Raw genomic sequence first — 13,488 nt, 5'->3', positions numbered from 1 at the left:
GCAGGCTACTGTGGGGCCTCACTGCAGGTAGGCTGGAAAATGCTGTGAAGAGCTAGTAATACTAGAAGGAATTTTAAGGATTCTTTCATATAAATTAATAGTTTAAATCACTTTTCCATTTCACCGTGCGTTACCTGACTTTTTGAGCTTCAGGTACTTGTAGAGCTTGTGCTTCACAGTACTGTCAAGATTAGGTGAAGCCAGGAGAAGAAAGGGCCTTTAAGTCCTTTACACCTTAAGGATAAAGAGCATTGGCTGGCTGTGTGTGTTCCACCACATAATTAGATGGATGTTCTCACATGTGAAACCAGCATCTAGTGTTGTGCCTCCAGAGCCAGTAGATTCTGGTTTTCAGGCCTTGAGCACTGGCTAAAGAAAAGAGTGAGTGGTGCATGTGATTCTTAGGAATTGCCTCTAACAGTGTGTTGGGTCATGGTATTACTCAAAAGCTTCTGTGGCAACAGAATTATCTTGTGCTGGACTCAGATGAGGGAGGTTCCATAAATCAGGAGTGACATCATGAATACAGAAACTGAAGTTCCAGTGTCCCCTGAAGATTGCAGAGGTTGTGAGCCTAGAGCTGCTGGGGTTGGGGCCGGGCTACTAAAAGGTGGGTGACTTTGCCAGCAAACCTGGCAGGAAGAAAATGATACACAGCAAGCCATGTGGATGTGCCTTTACATGCCATGACCAGTACAATTCATATGAAGAGGGCCAAGTTGAGCCTGGAGCTTTGAGAAACTATCTGTTTGGGTGTGAAGGAGAGAGCTCAGCATTGCTAGATTACTTTAGCATGAAGTAAGTTCTAAAGTTTCAGCCTCTATCTACAGGCAGGATGCATGATATCATCTGGCTGCTCACATTGTCCATCCTCATCTCCAGTTTCTCCTGATTTCTTGGAGTGGTGACAGTGCCCTGTTGCTGACTCCACAGCCTCCATTTATCCTGGCACTTGGCATGGAGTTGGGGCTCTGAGAGAAATCATACCCAAGCACTTCATGCTGGAATCCTACATGCCTCAGCTTGTTTATTCAGCAATACCAAAGAGTTGATATATTTGGGTTCTTGATTCCATACACAGCCACTTGACCTGAGGGGTATCATGATGTCCTGCTTGGGAAAATGGATTTTGTTCATTCAGTTCCTCTTCTCAACTTGCTTTGCCTCAGCTGTGGAATTACAGAGAATTAATTTCTTCAGGTACCTAAATGTGAAAATGGGGAGATTTGGATAAGATCTGTTCTTACTTTCATAGTGTTATAGCTGAGTTGGTCCGTTGAACCAAACTGAAATTCCTGGTTCTCATAGTGAACTACTACATTTTGTATGGTTTGGGCTGTTCTGCTACCATCTTGTGTCTGACTGACCTGGCACATGAGCACAGAAAGTGTTTGAATGTGTGATTACAGGACCTCTGAAAGGGAAACATTTAGGGGAAACAGCTTACCAGAACCTCAGCCTGTCTTGGCATCAGCTGTACAGAGCAGAATCTAAGATTTAGAATATTCCTCTTAAACTCTTTGGTTTTTTTCATTGAATGCGTGAGAGATGCAAATCTCTGCTTTCCAGAGCATGAAACTTGATTGTAGGAGAGGAGGTGTTACTGCATGAATGTGTTCATTTTTAGACATAATTTGCTGTAACTTCTTTGCGGTAAAACAAAACAGCTGTAGCTGAAGTTCACCCAAAATTCCTGATGAGTCGTTTCCAGCTACCCTTCTGCAGGAGTGGTGTGCTACAAAGTGTGTTGAGGCATAGGCAGCTGCACACTGGGTTGGAAATGGGGAGTGAGGCTGAGCCAAGCCTCTCCATCTTGGTATAAAGCTGCAATGCAGACAAAGGAAGTGGAGCTCTTGCAATGTAGGAGGGATGGAGAAACTGGAATAGGCCTAAGATTGCTCCAGAGTTTTCTCTGAGGCACGTGAAGGCCAGAGTGAGTTTAGGTGTTTTTGAGGGGAGTGACTGCATGGCCAAAACCAAATTCTTCCAACCCTCTTGAGGCAATTCTCAGCTAAGCTGTGAGTATGTTGGCCCATACCCACCCCTTATTTTAGGGATTTGTGCTAACATAATACTGAAGGCCTGTAAACCCATGCAATTTTCTGAGTAATTTTAGAAATCTCATTTCTTAGCAGATGGAACAGCTGTTTGGGGCTTTCTTGTGCTCCAGTAGCTGAAGTGTGAAGTTGCCTTGAGATAAGATAGTGCTGCTTTTACAGCAGCGGGTAAAGAAATGCAAGGATATAAAATTCCCTGCAGTCCTCTTGGAGGATGATGAAAATAGCTGTGGGCGTTTCAGGTTTGTCTGAAGAAGTGGCTTGCTGAATGGAAGTTAGCTCAGATTTGCAGAGGTCTTTATTGCTAGTGGGACAGACTCAGACCATCACAGGGAAAATTGGCAGTCTCTTCATGTCTGTGACTAGAGCAGTCAGCAAGGGTATTCAGCCTTCTTTCTCCTAGGCCCCTTTATATTGGGAACATGCAATACACTGCTAGCGATTGTCTACACTGTTGAAACTAAAAATTACGTGCCAAAAATGTTGCCTTGGTATCTTCCAGTAAGACATTGAATGGTTGCCTTTGTGCTCACACATTGGGAGCATCTCACTGGCTGCTGTCTTCTGTGCTAACCAGTGCTGTCTTATTTCCTGCTGCTCACTCGTTTCCTGTCCATCTTCTGTTCTTTCTCTCCATCTTATTCCCCATCCTAAAGACCCTACCGACTCTCTGTGTCAGATGTTGCATAGCTCCATGCACAGTGGGGCCCTGCTGTGCTGTCACACCCTGGCTGTGGCTGCTTGGCCACCAGAGGGGGGCCGGTAGCTCCTTTTGAAAGTGGCCAACTTCAGCTCTCTTGAAACCGTGCAGTTTGACTTACAGTTGTCCGGGTTTGTTTTGTTTTTGTTTTGTTTTGTTTTGTTTTTGTTCAGCAGACCTCTTAATCTAGCAAACAAGTTAGCTGGTAGAGTCACTTGCTGTGCTTCTAATCCCTAAACTGGAGTGGGTGAGAAGTGAGGATCTAGAAAGCATCTGCTGGTTCTGCACAAGTCCCTGTTGCACCAGTCCCCTCCTTGCCCTTTTGTTTTCCAACAAGCAACACATTTAAAATGCATGAAAGGAAGTTGGATTTACATATGTATGATTAACCTGCAGCATTCTCTCAGGAGATTCAGCACAAATAGTTTAGTAAGAATAATGTTCTTAATATGAACGAACAACAGCAGTAACACTAACCAGATTAGATGTGCTCCCTCAGGCTTTGAGATACAGGTTACTCATCAGTATGAGAGGAGAGAGGGAGTTTTATTGTGTGGACCAGGAAAGCAGAATTGAGCTGGAGCACAGAGCTGATATTCTCTTTTTAGGACTCATTATAGCATAATGGACTTTTTTTATTAACTGCAGGCACCACTAGCCTTTCCAGAGAACCTGGGAGAGTGGAAGCTGACGTGAGTTTGGATGAGTTGCAGTAAGTGACTGGAACAGAGCAGCAGCTCCAGAGACAGGAGGGAAAAAGGACCCTGTTACCACCCTCTGGGGGGCAATTGTCCTCAAGTGGCCCCTGCACAGGCCAGTGCCTTCCTTGAATACTCTTTGCATCAGGTTGTTTTTGAGTAGAGGTGGCTTGGGCCAGCTAACCTTACACTTTGCAGTTAGTGGTGTTAGTAGCCTGTTGGCAGTGCCTTTGGAAAGTGCTCTAAGAATGTCATTCTAGGAGTTGGCTCTGCTGTGCCTCACCCCCTCTGGTTCCTCCCCCTGGGCAGGGCTGAGCTTCATTTCAAGTTTGAAGTGGCAGGATGTCAGAGGAGCTGTGTAACAAATACATTACTGAGGTGTAATGCACTTGATGCTGTGGAGCTAATTCAGGCCTGAAGCTCTGACCTTGACAGGGCTGCTCCCCTGCAGTGTGAGGAGCAGAGGGGAAAGGCACCAGCTTGGTCAACAACAGCAGAGGGCTGGAAGGTGGTAAAGAGTCATGGGCCTGGTGATGTTGGGCTCAGGAGGCATCTTTGGATTCTAGTGCAGAAATGCACCTGGGTCAGAAGGTACCTGGACCTACATTTCTCAGCAGGATCCCTGATCCTTAAGTGCTCAGTTTAGTGCTGGAGGTTTAGGACTGCATGAACTGTTAGCCCATGGAGATGGGGAGAGTTTGATGTGAGGTTGTGGTGTTGAAGTTTATAAGAGACTGAAGGAAACACACTGCTTCTCATGCCTTTGTCTTGTTGAATAAGGTCAAAGTGAAAGCCAGCAGGAATTGAAAGGCAAAAAGCACGTGGCTAATCAAAACTGTCTGCTCCACATATGGACTGAGGAAAGCATGAACTTTCCTGCCTATCCTCCTAAGGGCAGATAAAAGAGTGTGACATGCATGTGGATAATGAAAACATCCATGGCTAAATAAGATTTAAAGCAAATAAACATTCCTGCTTCAGGGCCAAAGGCTGTCTCTGACAGACAGAAGTTAGAAAGGAGGGTTTTTTTCTGCTTTTCTTGAAGTTATCCACTGCCCTGTGCTGGATGCTGACCTGGAGGAGTGTTTGGTAGCAGGTAGCCCTAGGCAGGAAGAAGAAGATAGAATCTGCTTTAATCCTATCATAGATATTGTGTTAATTAGGCTTGAGCCAATTTAATGCATGAGTAAGGAGCAGGCATATCCTTCACAAAACTGGGTGTTAATGTCTTTCCAGAAAATCCCCTCCCATCTAGGGGAGGGCCACCCTCAGCATCCTGCTGTGTCTTTAAGAGGGACTACATGGAGAACAGGCTCTTCCTCCTGCCCTGTGGTCCCAGTGCAGCACTTACCATGTTCCCAGTGGATGTATCAATGTAGAACTCCACCAAATATGGTGAGAAGTCTGACATATTTCCAGAGTGTCAAGGAGTCTGCTGTTAGTCAAATTTCAGTATTGTTCTGTTGGCTGGATAACTAATTTCCTTTTCACTCTCTGAATTGTTGTATGGGTGATGGCAAAGTGTGAGCCTGAGGAGAACTGTGTTGAGATGCTGCATCAGGAAGCTCCACACTTGTGCTCTTACATGTCCTGGAGCTGGCAGACTCCTGGCAGGGAGTGCCATGGTACTGCTCCATGAGGCCAACACCTGCCTTTTGTCCTTCTTGAGCTGTGAAGCCTGCTTGTAGATAAGAGTACTTTTTGTCCTCTGTGGTCTCAGCCTAGCACAGGTTTGAGGAGAGGGAGGGTTGTCTCCTGAAGCTCATCCTTGGTGAGCCTCATGGAGAGGTGGATGCAGCTGTAGTTTCTTCTCTGCCTCCTCACCTTCCTGCCTCTCTCTGCATCTCATCCTCTGCCTTATTCTCTTCCACTATTGCTCCTTCTGCTCTGTTTGCCAGTATGGCAGTGGAGAAGATGTATCCTGATGAACTCCAGCTTGGCCTTCTTCCTTCTGTCCAGGAAGAGTGCTCTCCCCAGTTTTCTCTGGCTGCCTTTTGCCTTTCTAATCAGTCATGGTAATTTACCCTGGCATTGTTTGGCAGGGGCTGTACCTTGGCATCATGAGCAGCCAGGGTCAGCTGTCAGCCTCTGAGCCATGAGCCTAATGCAACAGAACAGATGTAGGTATTTTTTCCATGTTTTTCCTGGGCAGCAGGATTAAAGTCTCTGTTCTCAGCTGGGGTTCCCGGTGTAGTCACTTCCCTCTGTGTTACACAACACCCTATTAAGAAGAACAGCACAAACATGTTCATTGGGATCCCTTCCCCCAATGCTACCAGGCCAAGGAACAAAGGTGAGGGAGGTTTCCAAAGGCTGAAGAGCTGTGTGTTTGGTCCAGGAGCCTGGGATAATCCTGCCCAGCTATCCCCCTGTGAAAGGGCCCTGCCTCTCTCAGCTGTTCTCCACCCTTGTGGTGCCAGGGGTGAGAGGGAACACAGAGGGTGGTGGTGGTAAAAGAGCAGTGGGGTCATGTTGTTCTTGCATGCATCTGGCATTATGCAAACTTGACTACCAATGCAGGGAGAAACTCTATTGGCAGCAGCATCCCTGCCAGGCCTGGTGTCTGCACCATCCCACTGAGCTGGAGGCTTCTGAGTATGTGTGTGTGTGCATGAGCAAGCAAACAACAGTGTGTGATGAGAAACCCCAAGAGGTTTCTTGGTGCTAGCAAGGGAGAAGGGCTAAGGTGTGGCCCAGGAATTCAAAGGTGCCATGTCCTGAGGAGATCCCTGTCTTCTGATTGCAAAAGTACTGAGAGAACTTGCTGTAAATAGAGGCAGTGTGCTCTCCACAGATGATCCTGAAGTGGCTGGCCACAGGGAGGGACTGCAGGCTCCCTTGGTGAACAGGAGAGGGCTTCCCCAGCAGACCAAAGGGAGCAGTCAAGTCCATGTGAGCACACGAGGATCTGCTGCCTGTGTGCACCAATTACTTGCTTTAGTGACAAAAGACCATAAAAGAACAAGAGAGTTAATTAGGTCTGCAGCAGGCCAGGTCTGGAAGCCTGCAGAGCTGAGAAATTTGGAAAGGGTTCAAAGGCACAGGGAGGAGAAGGCCCTGGAGCTCTGGGTAGCAAAGGTTCTGCTGGTTTTTCCCCTCAGAGAGCACCAAGAAAAAACATCTCTGACCTGTAGGATGGTCCCCAGGAGGGGGAGAGACCAGCTCCTGGCAGCATCTGTTTGTTCAGGCCTCCAATGAAGGACTTAAACAGCTTGTTAATGCACTTCTTGGTACAGCTGCAGACCCTTTGTCTTTGCAAGCAAGCCTCCAGGGCAGTGTGTGCAGCTGTGAGCCAGCTCCTCCACCCTGGTACTCTGCACTGGATGATCCAGTGAGCTGTCAGCAGGGCTGGGGGGCATACTGCAGCTGTCTGGCCCATGTCTAGTAAAATGCTTGCAGCAGGTCCTTTCCATCTGCTTTGGCCCAAGAGTGACCCTTGCAAACCCCCTCTCCCTTGCAGTCGCCTCAGCAGATGGTGGGAAGGCAGATGGAAAGAGAGATCTCTGAAGCTTTAGCAATAGAAAAAATAGCAATGACCTTGTGATACCTCTCACCCCACCACCCACAGGTACTGGGCTCTTGCAATGCCACCTTAACCTCCTGAGTCTCTGTGTCCCTTCTCCCACCCCTTGGAGCACCTCCTGCTCCCTTCTCTGGACCTCAGTGGAGGCTCTGGATGGCATCCAGTTGGAAGGAAGCCTGCCCTAGCTCTGCAAGCAGAGTGGGAAGGGGCAGCCATGGTATGAGGGAAGCTCACAGCACGACAGGAGCTGAGGAGCACCAGTGCTCTACATGATGTCTTATTGGGGTCTCAGGGTCTAGGATTTGGGGCTGAGGGTGTTCAGCTGTGGTGAATCACTGCAAACCACTTTGAGCAGCTGCTCTCAACTACCCCCTCGTGTACCCTGGATGCATAAAGTCTGCTTTGGGAGGGGGCAAGGGTCCTTTCCCTATCTGCAGCTGTGGGGACTGCAGGAGTTCAAGGAGGCACACTTAGCCCGTGGGAAGGCTGGAGGAAGTTCCAGCTCAGCAAGGGTGTTGGGGACAGCTGAGTTGTGTATTGCCTGCCAGACTGCACCAGCTGCTCTGCAGTCAGGACTCAAACCCAAGCTTGGTCCCTGTTACAGCCTTTTCCTTCACCTCATTTGTTAGTGGCTTCAAATGCAAATTCAGTGGCCAGTATGTGGAGGCTTGGTTGGTTTTGCAGGGCTTCTGTCCAGCTGCCCTCATTCAATCTGCCTCCCTGGTGGGCCTGGCTGGATGTGAGCAGTGCAAAAGTCTTGGAGGGAATGTGTGGGGCATCCAGGTCTGTCACCCTGCTCTCTGTGTGGTGGCAGGGGCTGGTTTGGACAGAGGACAGGCCCTTCCCGTAACACAGGCGGTGTTGGTGCATCCAAGTACAACCCAGCAGTGGAAGGTTTGCTCTGCAGAGGCTGTTCACCCCACCTCACATTAGGACAGCACAGGCAGCTCATGAGAGACAACCCTTCTTCCTGCAAAATAGCTTGTGCAGGCAGTGTGGACAAGAAGCAAGAAACAGACTGAAAAGAAATAGCAGGATAGTGGAGAAAAGCTTGGAAAGGTCGCCAGGCCTGCAAATGCAAAGATGTCCAGGGGCCGTGTAGAGGGGCTCCACTGTAGTGTTTGGTACCATGCCCAGCCTGAAGCTCTAGCACCATTTAGCAGGCTGGACCAGCCTTGGCTTCAGTCTTGTTTGGCTGCATGAAGCAGTTGTCATCATGTCCCAAGTACAGTATCATCGTCACTTTTTCATTCCTCCAATGAGGTGCTGCAAACAGATATACATGTGTTGTAGCTGTACTTTGGAATTAGGCTTGTCTCTGGGGGCAGGCAGTGATAACTGTTAAGAGCTGTTTGGTTCTCAAACTCCTATGTTCCTGAGCTGGTTTCTAACAAGAGCAGAAGTCAGAAAGCTGGGAAAGAGGCTGTGTTCCCCTCCAGAAACATCCTGATGGTCTGGGAAGGGATCCTAAGCTGGTGATGCCCTCCCAGCAGCTGGGGTTAATAACCAGGCTAAGGTCATTGGTAGCATAATTTGACAACTGCTAATTGGGTCTTCTTGTTCTGTGCCTGCCCCTGGGATTTTCTTGGCAGCTGCAGGGGCAGATCTGGGTCTGTGGACATGGGTCTCCTGTGGGAAGAGGCTGCTCTGATAAATGACCATTGATGAATAAGAGGAGAAGGGGTAGGAGGAGAAAGTTGCCAAAGCTTTAACTCCAGTGAGTGCAGAGGTTCAGCCTGGTTCAGGTCTGCTGGCAGGCAGGGCAGGGTCCTTGGCCAGCCAGGGTGTTAACAAGCCAGAGGTGAGCTTGGGTGAATGGGACATCAGGACACGTTGCATAAGTCAGAGTTAAAGTGCCAGAGAAAGCCTCCAGGGAGATTAAATGTCTTGAGTGTCATCAGCTCTGCAGAGATAATGAGAACCAGAAAACACCAGGAGGTAAAATGGCACAGACCTGTGAAAACAGGCATGTGGGCCTGGGATCCCCATGGATCTGTGCTGACTGCAAGGGCTGGTAGGGAGGGTGGCCATGGGGTAGTCTGTGTTTATGGAGGGGCTGAAGAGTTAATCCTCCTGAATCTCAGATGCAATCAACTCTGAAAAAAGAAAGTCTTCCTCTCAAGTGATGTTCCATGCTCCCCAGCCCTGCTTCTTCATTGTCTTGAGGAAAGAGCAAGAAACTGGGGAAACAGCAAGGGCTGGATCTGCTATCATGTGTTTGCATGGTCAGGTAGAACGAGGCTCCAGGCTCAGCCTCTTGACCAAGGCCCTGTAACTTGGGGACTGAGGGAGCCCCTTGGGATTGGAGCCAGGATGTGCAGTTAAAAACAACTGTGGGTCCACAGGTGTCACAGCCCCAAGAGGGGCACCTCCACCTCCTCTGATGGTGACCAAACCCATTACAGCAAAGTTGGTGGATGGACACCTGTGTTAGAGGCCAGAAAAGAGTTAAGGATGCTGGAGCAAGTTGCCCAGGGAGCCTCCATCCTTAGAGGGGCCCAGCTCAATGAATGTGACTCCACCATCCTGGCCTGAGCCGAGTGTTGGGCCCTTCTCCAGAGGTCACACCCCACCTCAACCAGTCTGTGAGTGTGTGGGAGAGCACCAAGGGATAATCTCCACTGCCAGGACAGCCTGCTTGCTTGGCTGTGGCTGGGAGGTTCACAGCTGGCTGAGGCAAGGACAGCAGGAGCTGTTTTCTCCTCACCTCCACTGTGAAACCAGAGTGATGGGGTCCTGCACCACTCTCTTGCCTATGCCAATCCTTGCAGGGCTGTGGCTGAGACCTGCAGGGCAGGATCACTCCAGGGCACAGCAGTGCTTTTGGAAGCCATCTGAGCTGGGCTGGTGCTAAACTGACTTGGTTCCACAGCTCCCAATGGGAGGCAGGGCTGTAAAGCCCTGGAAGTTGGGCACCAGCAGCCACTGGCTGTCTTTGGCATTGGGCCTCAACTGGGGAGGGTGTGGGCAGGGTTATTTCACAAAATAGGGGGGAAGTCAGTATCTGGTGGGGTTTTGTTTTCCTAGCTGCCTCCTTGCTGGTGCCCTGAAGGCTTGTGGTAAAGGGCAGATGTTTGCATTTATACCTGTGCCTCAGGTGTGTGCCTTCCTCTGCCCACAGAGGCTGTGTTCCCAGGCTTGAGAGAAGCTCTGTGCTGGCTGTGATTAAGTGGCAAAGGCAAATTCTCAGCTTTGGGAAGAGCACACTTGACCTTTGCCTCTACAGAGCTACGTCCTCCCTTGGGAGGAAGTGTTGGCTCAGCTGCTAAACAAAGCACTGGCTGTCCTGAGCAGGACCTGCCTGCCTCAGGGAGGGTGGGCCTGGGTGGGGGTCAGATTTATAGTCCAGGGGGAGGAAGAGACAGCACACCCATTGACCTGTAAGCTTGGAGGTGACCAGCTCAATTTAATGAGAAATGTGAAGCTGTGCTGCCTCCCCTCTCAGTAAAAATACACCATCTGGAATGGTCTGGGCACATGGGCTCACTGGCACATGGAGAAGCAAAAGGGAGTTTTGCTTGGCAAGATCCAAATGATATTTTGAATCACCTTCCCCTATTTTCCAACCTGTTCGTCTCTGTTATGTCTTGCAGTGCCTCTTAACCTGAATTCCTTCTAGCAACTTTGTAGGTTCTCAAGTCCCATGGAAGAAGTACCCAGCAGTAGAACCGGGCCCTGGCATGGACTTCAGACAATGTTATATGTGCTCACTGGTAGGAGCAGCTAAACATGGTGGTTCCCCCTCAGCAGTGATCTGTGTGCAGCTCTCACATTAATTCAGGAGTTTTCTCCTGCCCTTTGTTCTATGAACTGTGGCTCGTTCTAGCATCACAGTGAGTAGCAAAGTATATGGGCAAACACAGAGTGGGCCTGTAGAGTGGTCTGCTTTCCCCCAGGTTTTTAAAGCAAATACATAAAGACAAATTGGCTGAGTGCAAAGCACCATAGAAATGTATTTGTATCTTCATCACTGCAGGCATACTATTTGAAGGTTTGGGGTCACCCCTGACCTTCACAAGTTTATCTCTCCCCAGGCTCCTCCACAAAATCCTCTGGAATTTGGAACCACTTTGAATTAGTGACTCTAAAGAGGTAGTTCAGTATTACTGAGAGCATGTGAGTTTGGGAGGGAAGGTATTCACTGAGGTAAAGCTGATGAATCCGTGTTTGCCCCAGTCTCCAAATGGCTCAATGGTCTTCAGTAGTGCTGAGCCACTGTGTTAGCAGAGTGGTTTCTCTTTCAGGGGTGATGAGAGCACAGTATGGTAGTCAGTACTGCAGGGCAGGAATGTTGCCCTCACCTGCAAGGAGACTTTCAGAATGGAAGGAGATGAGAGGACTGTTAATCAGCTGCTGATTAACTTCGGCCCAGGCCATCTGAAGATCTTGTGGGAATCATCCACCACATTATCAAAGCTGTCCTGCATGCTGGGGTAGAGCTACCTCCTGCCTATCAGCTGTACAGGTTGTCTGTGCCTCTTGCCTCTGTCACTCACACCCCAAGTATCAGCTGTGTTTCTGTTGGTGTGGGATGCCTGGAAAGAGACCAAAATCTGTGGAGTATGTTACTGAGCACTTATATGGGAGGTCTGTTGTTAGCACTGGTGTGAGTGCTGCACATCTGAGAAACAAATACAATGAGAGGGGCTGTGCACGTGAAACAGCTCAGAGCAGTGGGGCTGTTCCTCCTTCAGATCTGCTTGGTGCTGACAAACCCATTAGATCTGCTTGGTGCTGCTGATCAGGACTTTGCTGAGAGCAAAAGCCCTGGAGTCTGTTGGCAGCTGAGCTTTCCACAGGACCAAGATGATGGAGTCAGTTACCCCCTCCTAGACCATATGATGCAGATTCACAATCAATTTTCTGAGCACATGGAGTTTCTGAGAGATGTTTGGCTGAAGTCTAGGCTTTGTGTAGATGTGTCAGCAGGTTCTGGGGTGGGAAGGGCACTGGATTTCACTTCCCTGTTTCCTTCCTAGAGCCTTGCTGACACAGCTTCCTGGACCACTAGTGTCAGGAAGGGGCAGTTCAGATTCTAGGGGAAGGTGGGAGGGAGGAGAGGCTCAGCCCAACCTGCACGGGGCGTGAGAAGGGCACCAAACCATCCTTATAGCCCAGCTGCTTCCTTCACTAAAGCAACCAGACAGAGTTTCTGCCATACTCAGACTGTTTGGAAACATGTTGATAAACTTCCAAATGTCTATTTTACAATCCAGATGTGCTAGTCTTGGCTGTAAATCCTCATCTGAAGAGCAGGTGTGCTATAATGTTTCTAGCAGTGGCTCTAAAGCCAGCTGGAGTCTTGAACTGAGCAGGGGCCAAGGGGCTGATGCCATATAGGATATGGATACTAGGGCAGGGACAGGTGAGGCAGAGAGCTGTAGGTCAGCTGTAGTTCACATCAACTCAGTCAGACTGTGAGGGAAGAAAGGGGCAAGCCAGAATATCCCTCAGCCCCCAGGCTGAGCAGCACTGCATCTGGGGCAGAAGAGGCTGCCCTGCTTGATGGGTAACACAGATGCATCCCTGGGGTGCACTGGCCTTGGCTGGATCTGTCCTGGTGAGGAGGCACAGGGCTAGAGCTGGCCACCAGCCTCTGTGGTTTCTCTTGACATCCCCAGGAGCTCTGTGGTCTGGGGGGCACTGCAGGTCAGAGCCCCTCCCTGCTGGCATTGCCATGGAACTGAAATAAGTGGGGCAGCTGCTTCCTTGGACCAAACTTCACATGCACCTTAGTCCTGAAAAGCAGATGTTCCTCCTGGGCAGGGAAAGGTGTTTTTCTGGGCCTGGATCTGGTTTCTGAAAGCTGTGCTGGGGAGAAGCACAGTCCCAGTGGAAGGGCTAGTGGCAGCAGTGGGCTACCAAAGAAGGGCCTCTTTGTGGGCATAAGGCTAGCTAGTGCTGTTGCTTCATTCTCATCTGCTCCCAGATTGCACTTCTGGCTGGGGAAGGACTTTCCTGCTCTGTAGCCCTGTCTGCCTTCCTCCTGGTCCTCTCATAGACCAGCCCAGCTTGCATGGCCTCAAAGCAGGAAGTTCTGATTTGATGCTGCTGATGTAGGGATGTTCCCCAGAAATATCAGGAGTTTTCCACCTCCTTCAGTCCTGCCACGCTCCAGGAGCTTCCCTTGGCTCAGGGATGCAGAGGGCCTGGCTCTGGGAGGGAGGAAGGAGAGGGTCTCTCCCACATCAATGGTGCCAGCTGCCTTCCTTGGCTGCCACCTCTGCTGTCAGGGCTTGCCAGCCTTGAGAGAAGGCAGGTGGCCACCTCTGCTGTTGGCACTGCTTTGTGCTTGAGCTGTGCAAGTCTTCCTTGCCTGCTCAGATGGGCTGAAACAGGGAAAGAGGTGAGGGTGAGAAGGCAGAGGCATAGCCTGAAAATGCATGCCAGAACTGAGCACAGAGGTCATCATCATCACCAGAGAACATTGTCCCTGCTTTTGTCTTTAGCTCCAAACTCCTCTGGGAGAGGTAGAAGAATCATGCCACATCTTTAATCATGTTATGGGCT

This window comes from Oenanthe melanoleuca, chromosome 5, assembly GCF_029582105.1.
Source record: "Oenanthe melanoleuca isolate GR-GAL-2019-014 chromosome 5, OMel1.0, whole genome shotgun sequence".
Taxonomy (NCBI): Eukaryota; Metazoa; Chordata; class Aves; order Passeriformes; family Muscicapidae; genus Oenanthe; species Oenanthe melanoleuca.
Note: the sequence above shows the minus strand (reverse complement) of the source record.